Consider the following 24343-nt stretch of genomic DNA (forward strand, 5'->3'; position numbering starts at 1 on the left):
CGTATAATTACGCTTGGCTCAATTGTGATCTCCGCATACATTATTGTTCCGAGTATGACCCTTATTCTACACCTTATCGCGTTTATTTGATCTCAGGCTCAACGTGTAGTGTTTTCGTTGACGCCCTAGCTAGCTCTGCACAGCACACCAGAATGTGGAAATTGCGCACAACAATACTGTTTCTCCTCTGCAGGCAAATTTGCATTTAAGTGGGGGAGAAAGATTTTCCAGGGAAGAAATTGCGGCCGTCGTGGACTTAAAAGATCACACACAGAATAATAAAAGGGCGTGGGCGATGAGAAGAACGTATGTTTGGTCCAAATAAGAGAGAACATGCACACAGCGCAGAGAGTTTGTTTTCGCATAAAAATTAACAGCCTCATAAAAGCGTTGCAAAACGACGCGAGTTATTCTCTCTCGAGAGAGTGCTACAAGAGAGGAGAGCGGAGCTTTAATTGCCGAAGAAGCACACGCGCAAGTCCTTCTTGATGAATTTTAGATATTTACATTTTCGCGAGCAAATTTACAAATTCATAAGAGTCTCAAGTGCTCGCAAAGAGCGGCACTTTAAGCCCGATAGCACGCGAATCGAATTTCCATGCATATATTTGGTCCAAAAAGCAATTTCAGGGGATAAATTTAATCTGCCCGCAATGACGTCACTGACCTGGTCAAAAAATACACTCAGCGCTGCGCTTACCCAGTATATTATAATTGGTCGAAGCTGCCCAGGTAAGATAGCGATTTTTTTAATTATCTCGAGGAGAGATTAAGCCAATTACAGTAATTAAGTAAAGAAAGCAAAGAAGCCGTGAGTGCGAGCCAGCGTGGGCGTTTCAAAGTTTTAATTGCGAGACATCGTGAGGCTGATATCGCTTTTCATGCGCGTCGCTCACTGCCTGCTCTGACTGAAAAAGAGCGAGAGTGCTTTTGGATATATACATATATATACACGCGATGTTTGCTTTGAAGTTGGCTTTATTCACGCGCGTCTTAATTACAGCCGTCACTTGACAAGAGTTTCAATTTGCATACAGAGTCAACTCTGCCAAATTAAACGCGGAAATCGAAAAAGTTTTATGCCATCGTGAATACGATTGTTCAAACAGATGAATAATTATAAAGTTTCTTAATCTAGGGCTAACTCTTTTGACACCTGCTAAGAAGAAAAAATGCTAAAGGATATTAATCGCAATTAAAGGTTTCAAACGATTCAACTTGAGAACAAGGGAAAATCATAAAACTTTTGCTTTGTAAATGAGTTTAAAAAGTCTAAAACCGTCCATATTTTCCTTAAGTTCGCCAAAACTTTTATAATTAAAAACCCCGGATAGCAATCACAATTCAAGAAGTTATTTGTTATTTTCCAGACCAGTTTTATATTTTAGTAATGGGCTGCAAACTTTTTTTTTTGGTAAATAATAATTGTGCAAGCCCTCAAAATTAAACTAAACTATTTAAATATATTTTAACTAAAAATAACTCAAGCGAATTATTTATCCTTTTAAGAGTTTTCTTTGAAGTTGGCGTTGATCATTTATTAAGAAACGTAATCAATCTTTTTTAAGCTTAACATCGCTTAGTTGAATCACACATTTCCACATTTGCAATTATTTTTAAATGTTGTTTACGAAATTTCGTTCAAAGCTTTTGGCTCAAAACATACACACGCTGGAAAGCATCACTTGTCTGCAATTGACACTTTAAAAATAATTATCTTCCATTAACTAGCAGCAAAAAGCACTGCAAATCTCGAGTGTTTAGATGACTACAGCAAAAACCCGCCGCAACTATGGAACAAGTTGCAAATCATCAACGGCGAGGCTCTCCGCCCCGCCGCGAACAGCAAACACGAAAGAGGTGGAGAATGTCAACACGGCCCTTATATATTTGGACAGCAGCAAATTTCCGCCACACGTGCATGTGTAAGCTTTCAGGCCGGGTTGTTGGGACGGCTTCTGTGCGCTAACGAAATCCGCACGGCATGCATCGAGTCAAACAAAGAGAAAGCAAAGCAGCGTTTGGAGATTACCGAGAGCATTTTATTATTTGCCATCGGTTTTGTTCGCGGATCGGGGAATGGATGCTTCTAATGTTTCTCGCGGTTCCTACGCGCCGAATTCATGCAAATCCCGCGGAGCCGGAGGCAAACATTAGCCGACCAGACTTGTAAATTAATTACTCTCGCAGCAGCTTTGCCAGGGCTTAGCGAGGCAAGCTGCAGCCTTAGGATTCGTCTGCTCAAACAGAATAATTATCGCCCTAAAAGTGAATCCACGGCTGCAAAAACTCGCGATTCACGCGTAATTTTCTCACTCACTGTCATAAAAAATTGTAACACTGAAGATCTTATCAGCAGTAAAATGCCATAGATTTTTCTCGATAAAATAAGTAAACAAGCGTCATATTTATCTGGATTAACTTTCAAAACCTAAACAGCTAGTTTCACAATGGCAAGACTTATTTTTATGACCTATCCCATCGGTATTTTTATCGGCACTTTAATAAGCAATTAAAATTATCTCTTAGAAACATACTACATTAATTATTACTCTCAAATGAACACTCTTTGTTAACACCAAAACATCGTACGATGGCAACGTGTTCTTCTCTAATCTTGATCGCACTTATCTTTTAAAATCAGTTTGCACATCAAAGCAAGCGTCAGTAATGATGACTCATAGCATTCGTAGGATGAGATAGCGATCAATATGGAAAACACTTCGTTTGTTTTAATTTCCTGTTCTGGTTTACAACACGCCACTAAATTGCGCCAGGCGGGATGTAAATTTGCGTCGTGTGTGTCTTTATGAACGACATCAAAGCTATACGAAAAACCATTACGAACACTGAGACGTCAAAACAATCGCTTTATTGTTCGTCGTTCGTCAAAATAGCTCAAAGACCTGTTTGCAATACCATACTAGCACTTCATTTTGAAGCGTTCGTGTATATGTAGCCATGTTTTTCATCTTATGTGGAGCACAGATACAGTATACCACATCAACGTCAGTCTCTGTGATAAATTGCTATTCTTTTCTGCGTGCCAATTCTCATCTATCATTTCAATAGAGATACTATTGGATTAGAGCAATAGAGTTTTGTGCTAAATATTCATTCGTGTAACTGATTCATCTATATTTGTTTTTTGCTGAATGCATCCTAAAAAAATTAAATGTGAATTGTGAAATTATTTTGCGAATTAATTGCATTGAGTTCTTCGCAACGCGGGAGATGTTTTACATTATTTATCACGATAGGAAACCATTACATCGCATTAATTTAGATTCATAATTATGTTGTATCGCATAAAATGATGAACAAATTTTTTAATCAACATTAAAATATGCTGCAAACATAGGCAGAAAGTTCCTGCATAATTAAATTTATCGTGGTTTTAATCATGATCATGTTTTTTATATTTTGAAAAGTTTTATCATTGATGACAAAATTAACAACTTTAGATTCAAGTATATAATTAGCCCCTAATGTAATAAAAATTAATCGCGTAAGAATTTTAATGCACATAATATAGCGAAAGTTTCAGCTTCTTCTATCATCGTTTATCTTTTACAAACTTGGAATGTCGTGAAGTTGGTGATCACTCTCTTTCTCTTTCCTCTGGCGTGCAATAAAGAATGGGAAACAACAAAATGATGACTTTGGTAGCAGATCTCGAGTAATAACAAGCTGACGCGTTTGCAAAAAGAGGTGGCGGCTCGGAAATGATCCGGAACACTTCTTTTTCATTCTAATACCCTTTTTGCTTCCGCTCCGTTATGTGTCTAGACGCAGAGAGCAGTAGTGGATGTTTAAGGGTCATTTTCGGAGATGAAAAAATCGAGAGCATCTCTCACACTCCTGCGCTTGACGCTTTTTTGCTCTCGCCAGCCAAAATAAACTCTGCCGATGGGAAAAATCATCAGCGCCAGTCAAAATCCACTTGTCGGGTGCAGAATTTGATTATATTTTGCATTTGGTGCCGCCTGCTGAAAGGTTTAATCTCGTGTGTTAAGTGTTGTTATGTTCATTCCGGGCTGAACTTTTTTTCATCGCCCTTGGGCACCTCATCTCGCTCACTTGATGAGGGATTAAATTAAAAATGAACTGGACCGCGTTGAGTGGGTTTGTGCGCTAGGTAAAATTGCGCTCATTAGAGCTCGTCAGTGGCTCCTGTCCGCGGTGCAGGTCCCCTCTTCTCATGTGCTTCATCACTCAAGCTGCTGTGGCCTCTGAATTTCCGTGCGTGACGCCAGCTAACGAGTTTTTGCACGATGAGGACGCAAAAAACTCACGGATATGATATATGTCGATACATTTTTTACTGAGTGAACGCTCGGATCGTTACAAACAAAATGTAAAAAATATTGTTTAAATATTGATCAGGTCGAACGAAAATTCATTGCCTCCAGCAAAATAAATGTCTGTATACATTTTTATAAGCTTTATTTACCAACAATTACTTTTTAAATCCACATGGAACGAGTTCTATAAAACCTTTCGAAATTTTAAATTCAATCGGCTGGATTTAAATAATTAATACACATGAAATTATGGATTGTTTCGTCAAATTTAAATTTTTTCAGGAAATTCTTCCTATTTCTGCCATAAAATTCTTGGAAGCAAAATGAAGCCGAGGAAGAGGTTTTTAATTTGAATGAAAATTAGAGCTGGATTTATTTCGCAACATTTTAGCGTTTTTTTACTATGTCCACCGAAATTTTTGCTATCTCAAATTTTTTTACTAGATATATTTGGTCCAAAATTATTTCCTTATTGGCTTACATAAATTTTCATATGAGCCGGAATGCATTAAGGTTTTTTTTTAAATATTGTAATTATTATGAGTGAAAAAATTCAAATTTGTGGAAAAACGATTTGACCAGGTTGTATTGTTTTTTTAGGTGTTAAATGTGTTAATATATTCTCTGGATGGGATGATACATTTTTTCGGCTGGTATTGATGTATATAATTATTCGTAAAATTTGCCTCGCTCAACTTCATCAATTTCTTTTAATTATATTTCATTAGACTGACCGCACATTTTTGAAAAAACCGTAGTCCAAATAGGAAATTATTTTTCCTTGTTAGACATTTTGAAAATAAAATTAGATACGTGTGTTTCAACCGATTAACATAGGTGTTACAAGGATTCGTTTAACTGATGGAAAAAGTTAAGGCGTTGCAGCAGATGCGTTATCCGGCAAATATAGAGAAGAGCTCCAGGCATATTTGGGGTTTGTCAATAGGCTGAATAAAAAACGACTTACCGAGTGAAAATTTCAGAGATGACTTTTTGATTATTTTTATCATTTCTGCAGAACATCAATTTTTTTCGCACAACGTTAATCTCATTTTCACTGCTCACAAGAGGAAAACGTTCGGCGGAGCGGACTTCCCACACCCAATCCACAAATCGCAGCACGAGCTCGCGGAATCGAACCGCCGATCTGATTTTAATGAAATTACTCGACCGCATCGCCAGGGCAGCAAGTTGGTTCATATAAATCGTGCCGCGCGATGGCAAAAGTTGGCGAAAACGAGCGAGAGGTTATCTCGAGATGAGAGAGCGCGATGAATAACGACCGCAAGCGACTTTTGCTCGCTGCGAGCCAAAAATCGGCGCGTGTCGGTGGAACACCTCCCAAAAATGTGTTTTAGACTGCACCGCAACGTCGGGCCGCCTCACGTGCTGACTACCCGGCAGGCAAGCCTTTTCTCTGCACACACGCACTCGCTGCTGCTTTCCTATTTTATTGGAATATCGACAATTTACTGGCAGAAAATCCGTACACTCTTATCAGACAAACTGCTCGAGGACTGGCGCACATATGAAATTCACTCCATAAAATTCGCAGTGTTGGTGCGAGTGGCTGTGCGCCAAAATTGCGTTGGTGAGCTCGCCGGCTGAATTGGTAATGAGCACCGCACCTCATTTTTTTTCGGCCTCAGGTGCGTAATCATAATACAAATTAATTAGCACGCCGCGCGGAAAGAAAACACGCCTCGCCGGGCCAATTTTTCGAGCGCTCTCACACCGCGATTGCACCGTGCGTGTAATTGCGCGACCGTTTCCAGAGCGCGCCCGCTCCCATTTTTGCATCACGCCTTTTGATATTCAGCCAGCTTGAATTTTTATCTGTTGCTGTTTTTGCTCTGAAGCGAATTGGCCCGATGTGGTTTGTTTAAGCAAACGAATCGTTTGTTTCGACCTGTCCGAACCATTCTTTTATGGTAATTTTCAGAACGCTGCCAGCTAGCTGCGTAATTCAGGAAAGTTATTTATATCTTTTAATGTTTATTCCCTGGAAAATATGCTCGAGCTAAGCTGCCGTGAAAATTACTGTGAAAAAAATTTCCCTCCAAACCTTTTTTGCTTTTTAAGTGGCGAAAATCGTAATTAATTTCGCTAAAGGGAGAGTTTCTCTCACAAAAGCTACATTCCATAATATAATCATTTTATACAAAATCACGTTCAAGACGGATTCCCGAGGTTTTACAGTATCAATCTCTTTTAAAATCCACTTTTTTAATTTTCTACAAATTTGACAATGATTTTTAAAACTTAAAACTTTTATTTTGAGGTCAGAAATAAGGATATAAAATGGGAAGTCACCATATTGCATTTCCATGATAATCTTCTACCTGAATGAAAAATTCAGAACGGTTGTAAGAACTCTATAGGCAGGAATAATCTTTTTTTATAATGTGTATTGAACAATATTTAGAACTTTTCGAGATGCTCTTGCACACAATGAAATATTTATTCAATATGTGGTGTTCAATTTTTAACGACCTACGTAGAGAAAGGAAATTTTGTTAACGTTATATGTCTACCTATAATTTATTCTTTGATGAAACCGCGTTTGGCGCGGTGCTTAAAAATATCAGATTGATTTACTTAATCTTAAATCCAATGGAGCAATAAACCTGAAAATATTTTGAAACCGACTACAGTTAATTCTCAACACTTATTTAAAAAGCATATCTTCATCTTTGTAGCCGAATAATGTCGAAAATAATTTCCATGATCAGAACAATACTATTTTTCTTAGAATACAACGAGATAAACGCCTAAAATAATACTAGAATATGGAAAATTCCCAGAATTATTTAGGAATAATTCCTTTCTATGTTGAAGTGTTTTACTGAACAGTTTCTATAAATTTTTCCTTATCCCAATTATTTTCAGTGAGTGTGACAAAATAGCGAAGACTTTCACAGATTAAAAATTGTCAAAAATTAATGTCTCTCAGTGGAACAGCTGTTTCCTGAAACTGGGATCGCACCTGTGAACGTTCACTCAAAAATCACTTTCCGATAAACGGCGAGCACAATAATGGCGCAGTTTAAATAGGCTCCGCACATTTTATGGCCCGCTTGCGAGTATAAACCCTGGGGAAGGAGTGAAATTTACCGCGCGTGTTTTATCTGCTTTGAACCTTTTGATTGGACGCGTCATCGCACACCAATAGAAGTTACGGCGATGCATTAGCCAGCCGAGCATCTGGCCGAGCGTCGGCCGTAATAATTTTTGACTGCCTCAATTAAAATGGAGTTTTACGACACTCGCACACCGACCTCACTTGAACTCGTGAGTACGTATACCTATGGTGTGTTTAAAGATTATGAATGCATCTGACGACCAGAGAAGGTGCGTCGCGGATAATTGCGTTGCCGCGTCGTCGAGGGGAAATAATTTAATGCGTGTGCATGACAATCAAAACATTCCAGACGGAATTATTATGTTTCTGTCGCGTCGTGTGTTTTTTCCCGCTTGGGTGACACTCTTCCAAGCTCGTTCTTTAATGAAATTAGTATTTCAACTCCTTTTTTTCTCTTTCTGAAACATCGAGTTTCATTGCAGGCGAAGTTGTTGGCGAGAAAGAGAGAGGCTCTCGGGAATATTGTGTTTGTGTATTTATTCACTTGAGTCGAAGGACTGTAAGGTGAGCGTGTGCCTGCTTTACAACACCGACTCACGCGGTAAAGAGCGGCTGAGGAAATTAACCTTAAACACACTGTGTAAACAGACTACAGAAAAAGATTCAGATCCTAAAAGCTCGAAACGTTTGAAGTTGCAAAGACGAGACTTAAGTGTGAGGACTTCCATGAAACAGGGAATAAAATGATCTAAATACTTTGATCACTGTATTTTTATATATTTTTTGCGAACTTTCTAAAACCAAATAAGCACAGATCCTTTGGGAAATAACAGTGCTTTTTCAAGGAAACTCTTAAGGATCTACATTTAAGTCTCAGCAAATTTATAGAGGACTTTTCGACGGTAAAAGAAAGATAACCAGTGGAATTTTTTAATTTGACGGGGTGTTAAAGTTCAAAATTAATAAAATCCTTTAGAAAATTCAGAAAAATGCTCTCATATTGTGATATTTATGGACATATCCTATTTTCATATTTGTAGGGAAAATTCTAAAAAAATATATATTCCGCGTGTATAATTTACATTAGAGCACCTTCAAAAGCCTTATTTTGAAATAGTACTAGTAAATACAAAAAATGTAACAACACTTGACAAAAATCGAGTTATTCGAATTTGTACGTGCTTCATTTGAGGTGCGTGTTGCTGTATATAAAAGTTTAACAAATGTTAAAAAGCTTAAAACAAAGTGAACATTTTTTACATTTTATTAAAATTTAATGTTTTTAAAATTCTATAAAATATAAAATTTAATATTAATAAACAAATATATATTTTATCTAAATTTATTTTGAAATGTGCAGTATTTTTCTAAAAAAAGCAGATAAGTTATTAATAATTTTGCTAAAGATAATTTTTTTACTACATAGTACTATGTCGCATAAAAATTTATTTGTTATAATTTCTTGACTTTGCCTTTGAAATCTCATGCCACAAAAAACGTACAAACCGAATGGAAATTGTTTCCCCACTATGTTTACCTTATCTTGTGCTTCATTAATCTCTGAGACTGAGAGCTGCGGCTAGAAATCAATAGAAATCCATTGGCAGCACACGTCGCCACCGCCGCCGCACGAGATGGAATAAGTTTGATACAATCGATGACCGGCACGCAGCTATCTCCATTAGGGGCAGCAGGCAATTTTTCTTGTGCCACGTCTTAATGACATTTTTGCCCCCAGAAGAACAATTTGGCCCGTCGTCACGTCTCATTTACTTTGGCAGGTGCTGTTCTTCCGAGAAGCCGCCGCCGCCGGTGTCTTGTAAAAACGGTCCGCGCTCGTATATTTCTCAATTTTTCAGCGGAATTTGTTTTTTGTGCCGATTGCATACCGAGAATGAGGGCCGAAACGAGTCTTTTTCGCGCACTATTGTTTTGGGCATTCGCAGACGCCGACGTGAAAATGTCCGATTTGCAGACTTTTTATGAGGCGCGAGCCCGTTTCGCTGGCGGCAGACAGTTATTATTATACTCGCTGCTGCGGCCGCGATTAATCAGCGTGCGCGCGTGTTTTATGCAAATGCTGGAACTTTAAATTACTTTGAGCCCCTTCACTTACTTCACTGCTCGCCGCCTGAAATTTAAAGGTGCTGGACAAAGTTTGCGGCTGAAATGCAAATTTTCGGCCGGGCTACACGGGAACGTGCTGCAGCGAATGCGCTTCGCGCCGAGCAAGTTTGTTTGAATAGTAGCTGCTGCTGCTTTACGCTCTGCAGCTGCTTTAGACGGTTTTGCGTGCAAATCTGCGGATTCAGGATGGATGAAACTTGCCTGAAAGTGAAATTGGAAAAGGGGCAGGATTCCCTCGAAACTTAAACCTAAACTCCAGCTAAGACGATTAATTATACTTGCCTTATCTTCCAGAAACTGCGCCCCAACGAACATCTGGAACAAAAAGATGCACGTCTATTGTTGAGATCAGTTGATTAAACATTATTTTTACACGTTAGTCATTTATATTTTTAGATGGCGACGAGTATTAGAACCACGCGTTTAGTTGGGTTTTTGGGTCAAAATAGTTCTTCGCTTTTTGCCTTTTAAAATAGCCGATTTTAACTTCTAAAATTAGTTTTACGATGGCTTAAATTACCCCACGTGTTTATTTTTTCAATTTTTTAATTTTATTCAGTTAAACAGCTGGTTTTACACTTCTTTGGAGTGATAATTAATTAATCAGCATACCGGATACTTTAAAGTGAGGTTGTTAATGAAAAGAAAACCTAACAACTATTCCAAACATCTTGAAGCTTCGAGGACACAAAATGGTCGTCTCCTAATTTTTATTTTATTGTTTAAAACCCCATCTATTATGAAAAATAATAATTTTATAAAACGCAGATATGCGTTCAACACTAAATATCTACAATTCGTCAATTTTTACAAATTTTTATGCTTCTCTCAAAGTCAATTTGCTTTCCGTACACTTTTGAGTATTATATTTTTCACATATTTCGCCACAGTAGTTACCTTGTGGCGCCTTCTCGCCACTAATAACTGCCTTGCATTTAACCCATATCGCCAGGTGGCAGTACAAAGGTGTGCGACAAGCAGAGCACCCTTACTGCACCATATCCCCCACTGCACAATCAGACTCGCACCAAAGCAGTCGCAACACAAATATTCTCTCTCCGGCTAGGATGAGATTTGGTGCGAGAAAATTCCATAAAAACGATTTCATATTAGACCCGAACTACGGGGTAAGTTGTAATAATTGTTTGTATTTCGAATGTGATATTTTTACTGTTTGTATTTGTGATTTTGATTATTAATGTAATTTCACAGTCTAAATCTTGGTCTTGATTACTGATACCTCAACCACGAGACCTAAATAAAAGACGAATAATTTGCACTACCAAAAAGACGCATTTCTGTCACGGCTTCCACGTACCCCATACTGGTGACCTGCCTTTGTGACCCGCGCGTGGTCAGCAACCCAAGACATGACCCGCGCGAGAAAGTCGAAGGACGAACAATCGGAAATTTGAGATGCCAGCCAAGCCTCAAATATTTAGTGAGAAGTCAAATAGACGAGATTCCAATTTCAACGCAGCCAACAACAAAATTCAGCGCAGAAGATGAAATTCCTGCAATTTTTAAGAAACACAAAATGTGGTAAACTTATAGTGGAAGCCCAGTGACAATTTTTCCCCAAATACGTGATTGAATAGCTAACATTTTTTAACAAATATTTACGATTGATGCTAAGTCAAAATTTCTAACAAATTCCCAGATATCGGTATTTGTGTTTAACATGTCAAAAGCAATTGTATGTGATCGCCGCCAGCACACACTGTGCATGCCGCGAAAATAATTGCCGTTTGACAACTAGTCAACGATTAATGGTTGCCCAATTGCGTTCCAAGTACGGTACCCGTCCGAGAGTTAGATATCGCCCATTGAGTATCCCGAGTAACTAACTCGCCCTCAAGGCGATCGCGATGAAGTCTGAAACACCCGGGGATGCCGAGGGCTGAGCGCGCGGTCCATGCACACACAGCAGACCCCCCAGTCCCGTCTTTACAACGCGTAACGTCCTGACTCAAGAGTCCGACGCCGGAAGATGTTCGCTTCCCTTCGCACAGTTGATAGTCTGCGCAGCCACGGTTGCCAGGTACACTATCCTCTAGTTTACAAACCAAGGTTTGTTCTGGCTCAGAATTGACCCCCGTCCGGACGCATTGGCAGCTCAATAATTTCACAAAACAATTGTTTTTTTATAAGACTCCATCTTAAAAGGGGGGAGTAGTGTGGCGCCTTCTCGCCACTAATAACTGCCTTGCATTTAACCCATATCGCCAGGTGGCAGTACAAAGGTGTGCGACAAGCAGAGCACCCTTACTGCACCATATCCCCCACTGCACAATCAGACTCGCACCAAAGCAGTCGCAACACAAATATTCTCTCTCCGGCTAGGATGAGATTTGGTGCGAGAAAATTCCATAAAAACGATTTCATAATTATTAGACCCGAACTACGGGGTAAGTTGTAATAATTGTTTGTATTTCGAATGTGATATTTTTACTGTTTGTATTTGTGATTTTGATTATTAATGTAATTTCACAGTCTAAATCTTGGTCTTGATTACTGATACCTCAACCACGAGACCTAAATAAAAGACGAATAATTTGCACTACCAAAAAGACGCATTTCTGTCACGGCTTCCACGTACCCCATAACATCTACAATCATTATTAAGTTCATAATGAAATGTTGTATTACTTCAGAAAACATCTATTTGAAGTGCTATTTTTTAATTTAACCTGAAAATGTTTATCGATAAAAAATTTAATTCAGGTCATTTTGTCAAACAAATTTTAGGTAACATTTCATTCGTAGAAATGTGATTCCGCTCAAATTAATGGTAAGATTAACACTAAAAATTAAATATACTAATTTAATATATGTTATATGACAAGAATAGCACGATATATTTCAGAGAATAGGTCAGAAAAGTTTAATATATTTTTGGGTTTCGGACAAAAATTAGATTTTCATGCGAGTGATTTGAATTACTTTCCAGCGCGTGTACAAGAAAAAATTGAAAAATGAAACGTCCAGCCCCGGCGAGTATATTATATTTTTTAATATATTGTTAAAAATGCGAATCATCTGCAAGAGCAGTGCAAAGAGTACACGGTCGACTGCTTTCAGCAAAAAGTTGATGATGCTGTCAGGAACACTTTTATGTCAGACGAAGCCCTGCTCTCTGCTTTCAAAAGCGGCAATGAATGATTCTTGTTAATTCCCCTCTTGACAGGAAGCATAATTAAATCGCGATCGCCGGTCGTACAGGCTAATCTCCAATGCGCACTCTTTGGGATTGAAAATTAGCGACGCTCTGCTGCACGCGCTTCGCCAATTAAACTCTGCAGCGCAGCAGCACGGGCATTCGTTCGTCTGCTCTTTCAAACTGTTATCGGCACCGGCTCCTTGATCTCGTTGCCCGACAAATGGACGGATCAAGTTGCACGCGCGCATTAGTCGAAGCTCTCGACTGCCAGTGCACTCGACCAGATGCAATTCTTGCCGACACGGATTACGCCGGCAACCTGATCTTCGTCCTGCGCCACCCTTTCCCAACCTCATGTGTCGTGTTCGGACCCGATACTTTGTTTAACTCGGCAAAACGGTGACTGACACAACCAGTGAAGAAATTATACGTTGCTTTGTGGTTAGGTGTGCCGATTGAGATGGATTTTACGAAAGATTTTAACTAACAAATTAACCTAATTTAAATAAAAGGCGTCAGCGGGGTCCAGATGTGCGATAAAATTGGTTCCCACTGCGCAGATCCAAGATGGCGTCTGAATGTGGGAAGCAAAAAGCTCTCTTTGGATTGCCGTACGAGTGTCAAGAGTTTGTTTTTACGATCCAAAAGACACAATTAGTACAAGTAATGAAAATTATTTCACAATATTGACGAAAACTTGGTTCTTTTCACGCATTTTCACGTGACCTTTTTTTCGCGCCATACTCCACTGGATGCCATATCTGCGCGTCGTACGGATCTGGACCCCGCTGAAAGGCATTTTACTGTCGCATTAGATAATATTTTTAGTTTGATATGTACACGAGGAAAGTAAGCATTTATAGCTTCAATTTTAAATTACTATAGGGTTTGAAACGATCCATTCGAGAAAAACGAGATTGTAGATTCATCCTCGTTGGAAATGATATAGGAACTGGCTATTTAGAATATTAATTTATTTTTTTAAGGTGGATGAATACAAACAATGGGGATTGAAAATAAATCCCGACTGCGGACCAAAACCAAAATTCGTAAGCCGCTCCCGGCAACGCGCGTGACCCACATTGCGGTTCCTGATGGATTTTCCGACACGGCAAATTCCAATGAATAATAAAACAGGTGCGGAGCTCGCATGTCGCCAACCACCAAATTCATTCACACCAGGGTGAATGCCACGACGTGGCGAAAGATTAAAAACGTCACACTTAGCACGTCTCGCACATATTTCCACATTCTCGCTTCCTTTTTATCGCGCGCACCGACGGCGTGCAGTCCATATAGTTAACATTTTGAGTCAGTGCAATGGGCGCATTTTCCCACCTTTGCCGTCGCTTGAACAAAAACATTTACTCTTCCCCCGGCGGGATACTTTAATGGAGTTATATTACACACAAAGAGGGAAAAATGGCGGAGTAGTTTCATAATGGCACATTATTCGCAATTTACTCTGAGCTACAAAATGCACAATGAAGTCCATTGCACAACATATCATTCAACAAAAGCGATAAGGGATGTTACCAAAGGGGCCCGTCGGGTAAAATGGGCTTCCGAAGCACGTTTTTGGTGTTTGTGCTGGGGTTGAAAATATGCAGAGGCGGGAAAGTACACGCGGGGGTGCCTTCCTGGAGATGCTTAAGAAAATATTTTAACGAAAGTGAAGTGTGCCTTGAAGCAAACTTTTCGAAGAATCTCATATTTGTGCAGCATGTATCCTACTCTGAAATGGTAGTTGGTTTTGAAATGCAGAGGGAGTATATCATTATTTTAAAATATATTAAAGTGTTGGTGTGAAAAATGTGTATGGGAAATGTTGTAATGGTCTACTCAAATAAGGTTTACATTTGAAGAAAGGAAATATAATATAAATATGATTTACAAAATTATTAACCAGCTATGCATAAAAATTACTAACTAAAGGTATAGATAAAAAATCCACTTCTCATTGCAATGAATTGGTAAACAGGAACTGAATGAATGCACATTTGAAAATCTCTTATTTTTCCTGAAATATGCGATGTATTAAATCTTCCAAGCATGTGCACTTTCCATTATCGTGATGGATGTTTGAATTGAATCGGAGCTTGGTCCAATCAGACAGAAAATTACTTTAATTCCAGACAGCAAGAAATGGTTATGTTGAATGGAAAATCTCATCAAAAGTATTCCTCCGTTTTGACGCACGGCGTGGAATCAACTCGCTCGAGTCGCAAAGTTGGTGAGTGCATTTGAGCAGCTGGTCTATCGAGTAAGTAGGACTTCACGTTCCACCCAGCTCTCTCGGATATTCATGGCTCGGCGAATAATCGCAGAGGTAATTGAAGAAATTATTATTGGCAAAGTTTGCCATGTCAGTTCATCTGTCAAATCCACGAGTCTAGATTGATTCGCAGATTACTCAGAGCAATGTCCTGGCGGAGCTGATGCAGCTGCTGGGAAAGCCTGGTTGACACACACGATGTAGCCCTTTGTGCTCGCCAGTTTGATGTCTTTGAGCAAAAGTTTCGAGTGCTCGGCAAATTGAGAATCAATTACGTGACAAATTCCCCGCTTTATACGCAAAGAACTTTGTGATAGCGATAGCGACTTTCAGTGTCGGAAAGGAAATTTATTCTGCATTCTAAATTGTGATCCTAATATATCTACATACTTGAAATATTCTCTAAATATTGGGAACGAGCTAAAAATTTTCCGGGCTGCCGTTTAAATTTCTGAGAAAGTGGGCTCCAAAGTATACATGCAAATCACGAGGTAAGCACTGTCTCCCTATTGAAAAATCATTATTTGTTTCACCAGAAGGGAAATTTTCTTCTGAATTATCACACTTTTGGATAGATCGCGTCGAGAGGAATTGAAAGCAAAAGTCAAAAAAATCATTGACTTTTCTAAAAATTCAGCAAACTCTGAAATTTAAGAGGCCCCTGATTGGATTTTGGTATACTGAAGAGATGAATTGTTGCTAAATCCCACAAACAATTAACTTAATTTTTGGTCAGAGCAAAAAATTGTTGCTTAGTAATGATCTACTTAAATCTCACAAAAATATTCAGCTGGTCATTCAGGATTGATTTGATTCAATTTAATTGCGGTCCATGGTGGCTTAACAGTGTCAATAGAAATGTTTTCACAGCTCTAATTTACAGTCTGAATTATGTATGGCGTGGTAAATGTAGAACTCTGACATCCCAAAATAAACATCTGGATGCGTGGAAACTAAAGCGAGAGGTCCAACTTATGGAGCCAAATCTAATTTACAATTCACGAGAGCAACCGCGGCTCTTTTGAATGGCAAGCAGCATAGGGAACGAGAGAGCAAGAGCAGCAAAATGTTCGTTTTTGGAAGCGGAAAGGGCTGCTGAAAAGTAAATTAATTCGCCCCCGCTGCAGAGAAGGGAAGTGTAGGGCCAAGCGAGCAAACGCACACAAATTATGGGATTCAATTAAAAAAATTTCGGGTCGCTGGCTTTCCACTTGTGTTTTGCGACAAAAGCGTCGGTCGTCAAACGTCAACACAGAGGATTAATCCGTCCGGAATTTTGTTTTTTGTGTGCTCAGTTAGTTAACCTGACAGAGCTGTTTTATTAACCACTGATTGGCCAAGTCATTAGTTCTCTCATTCGAATTTTTGAACACACTGTCGTATTTTTATCGATTTCATGCAGTGGAGTATTATTAATTCTTGATACAAGACGGCAAAATTAACTACGCATTATATGACTTCCGTTTACAAAAGGTTTACTCCGCCCACGCAAAGTGAAAACGGCAGCTGGCTGCTCATCCTCCTCAATCCAATTAATATTCCCACAGTTAAGGCCAATTTGTCAGCGCCGCCAGCGAAAACAAACTCTCTGCCTTGCAGACAGATGGGAAATTAACCAGTAACAAAGTTAAGGCGAAAATCAAGGGTGAAGGTTCGCTCAAATGAAGTTAAAACTTCTTTGCGCAAATTAATGCCTTGGATACATTCGCACAACGGAGCAAAAGCGGCCAAGATATTTTAAATTATTAATAAAACAGCAACCATGGAAAAATCTTGTATTTCTTGTATTTTCATTTGCTGCAACTCAACTCTTTGATTGTGACTCTCAGATATGCACGAAGTATTTGTTTTTCAATCAGGCCCATACGTGGTGTGTTCTCAAAATAGTTGAAAATTAAGCTTGCGCCTTTTAGGGTTGTGTTGAAGGCAAGGCGAATACATTCATGAATTCTTGTTATCCATGCAACCCACCGAACAAACTGAAATTGAGTTTTCTGATGCAAATCCTTCGCAGATTGCTTTTAGGTTTTGAATTTAGTTTGCATTATAAAAACAACGGTCCTAAACAGTTGTTATCTAATCTAGAAACTGCAATATAATTCATCACTTTTTGCAATTGATTAACCAATTTAAATTTGAAGAATTAAAATTTCAGATTATTGCATTGCAACACCTTATTTAATTCCGTGCATTTTCGTCGCAGTGGGTGTTGCTTTTTGGCCGGTTGATGTTGAAAATCAATTTCACAAGCAACAAAGTCGGTAACAAGCTCCGGACGAAATGTTTTCCTCAAACTTGTGTATAATTACGCGATACCGGAGCACCGTTACGCTGGACCCTTGAGAGCTGCGGGCAGAAACCACGACTCATGCAATCGGAACCTATAATTTTTGCGCAAAATCAGGCTGTCTGCCAGATGGGCCAGGAGTAACTAGCTGCAATTATGCTCTGATTAGTCGACCACCGGTTCTCGAGATAAACACCTATACAGGTGGAACGAGGCAAGGTCGATCAATCACTGTGAAACTGGTGCTACCACGACCAAGTGAAATTATTTTATCAATTCTGCCCCGAGCAAACATCCTTCAGCAATTTAAATATGTATGATCTTTAATCTAAAGAAAATAAGTAGAGTTTACATGCTCGGCAAATAAGTTGGAGCGTGCAAGTGAATGTGCTCACAAAGATGCACAGGGTAATTGGGGAAATTTTCTTCCCAACAGCCACTCATGTGAAGATTTTGTCTGTTAAGCAACACAGCACAGCAGACTATCAAAATATGGCTCCAAAATAACGAGAAGAAAGAGTACCCTCGCATCTCTGTGAGAACAATTTTTCGCATGAACTCCAATTACTTGAAGCAGTCTTCTTCGCAAACAAACAGCATTTCGCCTCTCGTGAAGCAAGTACGCTATACGCGCATTGTGCAATTTGGCGATCGTAAAAATATGCAAACGAGCCGAAAACTCGTAAAACGAAAGCAACCGAGTTAGTCAGATTTGTTTTAGCATCTCGCCGAATATTCGTCTATCTTAATGGGGCGTTCGCGACGCAGATAAAATGCTGGAACAAATAATATCTCTCCGCTCACAAACACGGAGGTTTAATTGAATTGGCTTAATAAAGTTTTTATGGATGGCTCTGACGGGCGGGCGTCCACTAATCGGCTAGTATTCGCTCTGTTATTTTTGAGTCGGCGACTTCGCTACCGAATGCGGTGGAAATAATTTTATTACTCGCAATAAAAGTCTGAATAACAGGCGTCATAATTCAAAATGTAAACACACGGTCGGATCGGCGCGCAGTTCGCTTTTACAGTCGCCGCCGCGCGCATAAATGACTCTGTCGCCGCCGTTTTTTACTTTTCGCCCGCGTGTGTGTGTGAGTCGGCCGCTTTCGTGAAATAATAACCCGAAAAGTGAGCCCGCCCGGCTCCATCCAGCAGCCGCAGCAGCACTCTCACTTCTTCGCTCCGCAATTTTTTGCCACCCACGCGCCTTCCATTTCCCAGGCCGCACGCGCCACGGGTGTTACAGCAAAGCGCATTTGCCAATGGAAACCGAAACCACGCAGTTTGCCCCCGCGATTTTCGGGCGGCGAAAAAAAAACACCGGAGAGCTTCCCAAAAGCGGATTTTAAAGGGACCACCTGCTTTGTATGCACATGGTGTTTTCATCATTTGCCCTTTTGATATTGGATTATTGCGACCAAAGAAAATTTGATGAAACCCACGCATCCAAAAACACTTTCTTCCTGCTCTGTTTTTGCGATACAAATGGAATATAAGTTACCATATCTAGGGAAGCATATAAAAGGCAGAGGGATCTTTATGTATTTTATTGAAACTAGGCCCTATTTTACCGTAAACGCCATTGAGAAAACCCCGACTTTCCCATATTTGCGGATTTTACAGGCACTTAAATTTCGAGCTTGGAAATTTTTGAGCTATCACCAAATTGTTTCAAGTTGGTTGTAATACTAAAATTTGGACACCGTAGAACTTGTCTTGACGAATATAATAGCTTTTCTGTTGATATCAAAGAGGTAATTTAAGGTCAATGCCATTAAAATTTATAAAAAGGAACTCAAATTTTAAAACGAATGTATTGACATTTTTAATTTTGATATTACCATCTTGTAGAGAGCAAAAAAGGTCAGATATGTGTTAAAATTTAAAATTAAGTTTTAATTTTTTATTAATAAATAAAAACTAAAAAATTAATGCATTTTCGTATTATTTTTTAATGAATATTCGCCCAAATTTCAGCTTCTAATGGTCAGATTTTCAAGAACCACACATTGATAGACTAGTCTCAACCTTCTTTTGATAACCTTAGTAGTCTTAACCTCCCTTTTTCAATCTGGAAAACCTAAATTTTACAATTTTGTATTGTTTGAAACTCACATACGCAACGGAATTTAGTGTTTATCACCATAAAACTACTTCAGTACATCATGGAACGTGGAGACAAGTAGAGTGGTATGCAATTTTTGCAAAATGCAACTCTTGGAATCCGAGAATTAGTTGACGCATTGATTTTGGTTATGCCGAAAGAATCACGTCTTTCACCAAATCTTAGATTCTAACCATCAGATATTCAAAAACTGCACACCCTTCGACTCGTCATTATTGTCTTTAGATAGTAAAAAAAATTTTGAAAAACCGTATAATTTTTCGAGAAATTTAACTGTTACTTGGCCCTGATTTGATTATTGCAACTTATAGAGATATTGTTGGTTATTTCCACAAATCAATTGACCACAATGCTAAAGGCCAACAATGCAAAATGTTTTCAGTTGTTGGTCTACAAAGCTCTATTAAAGAGGAATGATACTGCAGAAGCCTGGAAAATGCTTGTTGCCAATGCATAAACTCATCCCTTAGGATTCAGTTAAAGCCTAAATTGACCTAAGGAGCGCTGTAATTTTTTGAGAAAATTGGCTGGAAAGTTACCGTGCGTTTCAAATGGTAATGGCTGTCTCCCTACTTGAAATCCGATTTAATTTCAAAACCAAGAGTTTCCCCAATAAGTGGCAAACACCGTTGGACAGATCTCGACGAGAGGAATCGGAATATGCCAAGAAAATATGTTCAAGCGCTGTAAATTTTGGAGAAAATTGGCAAAATTTGAATTTTTACTGTAGGAAGGTCCTTTTTTATTATTGCAAATTGTTGAACAAATTGTTTATCGATCAATTGTAAATGGCATCCAACAATTCAAATAATTTTCAATTCTTGTCCTGTATCATTCCACTTTAATTCAAAAGGTTTCACGAAACATCAGAGCAATTTTCTAATCTATACATAGAACTTGTTCTCACTAAATGAAGACAATGAATTGCGCACGTCATTTTTGTAGAACCGGACTCGATTCTAAGAGCAGGAACATAATAATCATCTGCCAGCAGAGCGGTCGGAAATATTTTCAACAAACCGGTCGTCGTGGGAGCGCTTTCAATTGAGAATCTCCCATACTCACATTCCAATAGGGAAAGACGGCGGCAGATAGGTTTTATTTGAATGAGATACCCCTGGCAGTTTTATTTAAGGGTCAGTGCGCATATTTTACCCACACTTCCTGGGACGATTTATGGCCAGAGCCGGTGCCGGCTCCGGCTCTTGCTCGCCTGAATATCACATTTTTCCACGCCACGCAATGATGAAGTTTTATGAAGTGGCTGCTGTCAAATAAGCTTTCGCGCGCGAAAAGAACATGGGAGGAACACCATTTACAAATTCATATATTTCTCCAGCGGCGGCACTGTCTTTTGCGCTCTCAGGCCGGCAGTGATGAAATTTTTTGCCCCCAGACGCAAGCAGAGGCTACCACTAAATCATGCAGTGCGCGCGCGAGAGAGATCGAGAGTGCAAAAAGCGTCTCCGCTACAGCAGCCGCCGCCGCCGCCACCACCGAGAGAGCAGTGCAAGAAAGGCAATTATTCACCAGGCGATCCGGGATAGGTTGCACGCAAATAAGGGCTTGTCGGGCAAAATGTTTGGCCTTGCACATTTTCTGCTTATCACGCGCACCCAGCAAAGAGCTTTTTGCTTGCATAAAGGGTAAAATAGTGCGAAAGATAACAATTTCTTTGCTCCATGCCAGAAATTGAAAATTATTAATAATTAAGGTAGTCTTGGCCTATTGGTTATGTGTACAACTCTTACCAAAAAATAAATGATCGAAGACCATAACAATTTACAGTAAAACGTTATTTGGATGATTTTACCCCCTGGAAATTGAATTGAAATTTGCAGAAATGAAAAGGAAAATTAAATATCCCTGATTTTTGCTACAGTTTGATAGGTATAATATTTTCATATTCTATAAACAGAAAAGTATGAGATACAAGGGTGTTATAAAAAGCAGGGAAGAACATAAAAGCTACCATTTCTTGGCAAAGAGTAATTTTTTGTGAAACGCACGAGCTCACAGAATTTAAATTGTGAAACGGAGCAATAATATGGCGCGAAAGGCGCTTTCTTTGCGACACACGCACAACAAAGTCTGAAATGAAACGAGCACACAAAGCGAGAAATTCATTTCGCATCACCACCGCCGCAGTGTTAGTATGCAAGTGGGCGGAAGAGAGGGTATTCAGCAAATAAACCGACGGCAAAAGCAGAATTCCACAACGCGCGGCTCTCGCAATTAAATTTTAATGGACGCGAGTGTGTTTGAGTTTCCAGCTTGAAAAGCAAATTATGCATCCGGCGAGTGTGTGAACGACCTCGACGCGAGAAGAGTGCAAGTGACCGATCGTGCTATGTGTGTGTGTGCATGTAACCGGTTACTCAATTAAATTAATCATCGAATAATAATATAAGTCGAGAGCTCGTTAGTCACGTCTGTGGATTGAAGCAAAGCTTTTTCTGCATAAATCGGTCGTCGCCGAGAAATCTTCTGCTTTGCAAAGTTGGCACGGTGCCACGGCTGCTGCGGCCGGCAGGTTGGACGCAGCAGACGCGATTACTGTTTTTTCGATATGTACCGACGTTTCCAGATTTCATCGTCCCCTGCTAACAGAGCGAGGTTCGCGAACTCCACTCGTTCCATCTTCTTCTGCGCCGTTGCAACACCAATGTGACACTAAATATTGTTTATACCGTGCGTTTGTCCACAGGAAAACTTGTTGTTGCCTCCATGAGAGCACCTATCTGATCGAGTTTTATCAAGATCGATGCCTCATTTTGAGGGCACGATCCCATATAACTGAGAGAAAGAAGAATCTCCAAATAGAAATGCTCTTTCCAGACAATTTAATTTATTAAATAATCAAACTTTTAAGAATGTTTGTCTTAACTTTTTTCATCATTTATATAAACAACTCGATGAACCCGTCAAAATAACTAATAGATAATGTAGAAAAAACTCATGTTTTGGAAACAGACCGGACTAAAATATATCTTGTGAGTTTAGAGGATAAATATTAAAAACTTTCGAAATGTCAAAAATGCAGTTTGCTTACACTTCTGCTATAAATTGATGCTGGACTGTCACAGCAAAAAGACGGAATATTTTTCCAAGTTGAATTTTATGTGCTATTTTGGTTGAAATAAAAATAATGTGATCACTCAAAAGTCGCCTAAAATTACGCGGCTGAGGCCTGTAAAACCTACTCATTTTCAGAAGAAGTAACAGCAAAAAATGTCTCATTTGTATTAAAAGAACTGTTAAAACTGTAGCGGTTCCTGTGCTCTCTGGCGTAAATCTAGTTTTTACCATTATCACTCCAGCGGACGTCACTATTTTTGTGTGGTAAACGTTCTCGCTACCTTCAGATTAACTGACCGCTCCACCACCGCACCCAAAGTTCATGATGCTAACACGCTCCTTGGCTGGAAGAGTAACCGTGCTTCCGTAGTATTTAGGAGGCTGTGACGAATTATAATGAAAAAAATCCGATTACACCGTGGTAAGTTTCTCTTGTGATAATTAATATACTATTTGACTCGTCGCTATATAAAAATCAATTGCGTATTTTTAATTGTTTTTACACTTGTTTTTTTGTAACATCAATGAATGTTATATTTTATTTAATTATTACAGTCCAAATGCTACGCCTCGATCTCAATAAACGACCAACTAAAAACTAAAGGTATTAGACGCTTTACTCATCTCAAGGCTCAACGTACCCACTAAACAATTATTTAAATCTCGCTGAAGGGAAAATTTAATATTAATTTTCCCAAATTAGATCAAATATACAACCCTTTTGGAAAAGGTCATAAGACACATCCACTTTATCGCTAGTTTATCATCCGGCTGGTACAAAATGTGACAGCACCAGTGAAACACACACGACAGCAGCGGCAGCAACGCGTGCGCCATATTTTTTTTACTTTCCAAACAGATAAAATGGATTTTTCGCTTCAGCGTACCCGTCTCATGTCAAAACATGCCCGACTTTTTATTTGTATTTTGCCAGTGAGCGAAAAAAACAAAAATCAAGGGTTGTGCTCTTTAAAACTGTGATGTCTGCACGCATTTTTCAATTTGGCCCTGTCGTGCACTCTCTCGCTTGGGCTGTAATGAAGCCTTTGAATCTGTCAGTCGCTGCCGCCGTCAGCACGACGGGCAAAGGAAGCGGAAAATAAGGAAATAAAATCAATAGAATGCGTACGCTTTCTGATTCTTCTTAGCTCTCGCAATACATCTCATTATGTGAATGCGTACGAGTATTTTCAGACGAGCAAGTAATTATGCATGTGCGCGCTCCTGCCGCTGACGCAACCGAAAGGAACGTGTTCCACCGAGCACTGTACTAACAATAAATTTAAAAGCTGGTTGCCTCACGCTTTGATATTCGCTTATATCAAATAAATTTGATTCAGAGAGTTGTTGGCTCTGATATACTCGAAATGATTTATTCTAATTGAGAAAGTTTTCATCACTGATTGTGAGCTCTAACGAAAACGGCAACCTTTTTCAGTTGCCAAAAATGCTAATTAATTTACAATCATTTTTCATCAACCTGTATAACAAGGGAGGGATCAAGGCAAACTGGTTGCAGGAAAGAGACGTGCTGAAATTCGTTTCTTGTACTAGAATTACAGCCTTTTCTTAATTTTCAAAATGGTTTTTTACTATAATTTCTCATTTAGCCAACGAGACTGAAAAATTAATCGGCTTCTCAATGATTTTTTTTTTACTTTAATTCCTCTCGACGAGATCTATATCCAACGGTGTACAAATTATGAGGTAAATTTACCTTACTCTGCGGCGAAATCAATTATGATTTTCAATAAGGAAACACTGCTGGCCACTTGACTTGCATACAAACCTTGGAGCAGAATTTCTCAACAATTTAAACGGTACTCGGGGCAAATTTCAACTTTCTCCCGATTTTTCCTCCATTTTTAAGATATTTCAGAATTTTGCTGAACATTGCTCTTG

General features: G+C 39.1%; 1 protein-coding gene across 1 annotated transcript in view; it reads right to left on the reverse strand.

Moving 5' to 3' along the window:
- LOC135938888 (uncharacterized) overlaps nt 1-24343 on the reverse strand; it is a 105104-nt gene that overhangs the window by 71108 nt on the left and 9653 nt on the right. The window contains exon 2 of the mRNA XM_065482896.1: nt 9796-9828. The gene's annotated coding sequence lies outside the window, so the exon portion shown is untranslated. The remainder of the gene's footprint in view (nt 1-9795; nt 9829-24343) is intronic.

The sequence above is a fragment of the Cloeon dipterum genome, chromosome 3 (genome assembly GCF_949628265.1).
Source record: "Cloeon dipterum chromosome 3, ieCloDipt1.1, whole genome shotgun sequence".
Classification (NCBI taxonomy): domain Eukaryota; kingdom Metazoa; phylum Arthropoda; class Insecta; order Ephemeroptera; family Baetidae; genus Cloeon; species Cloeon dipterum.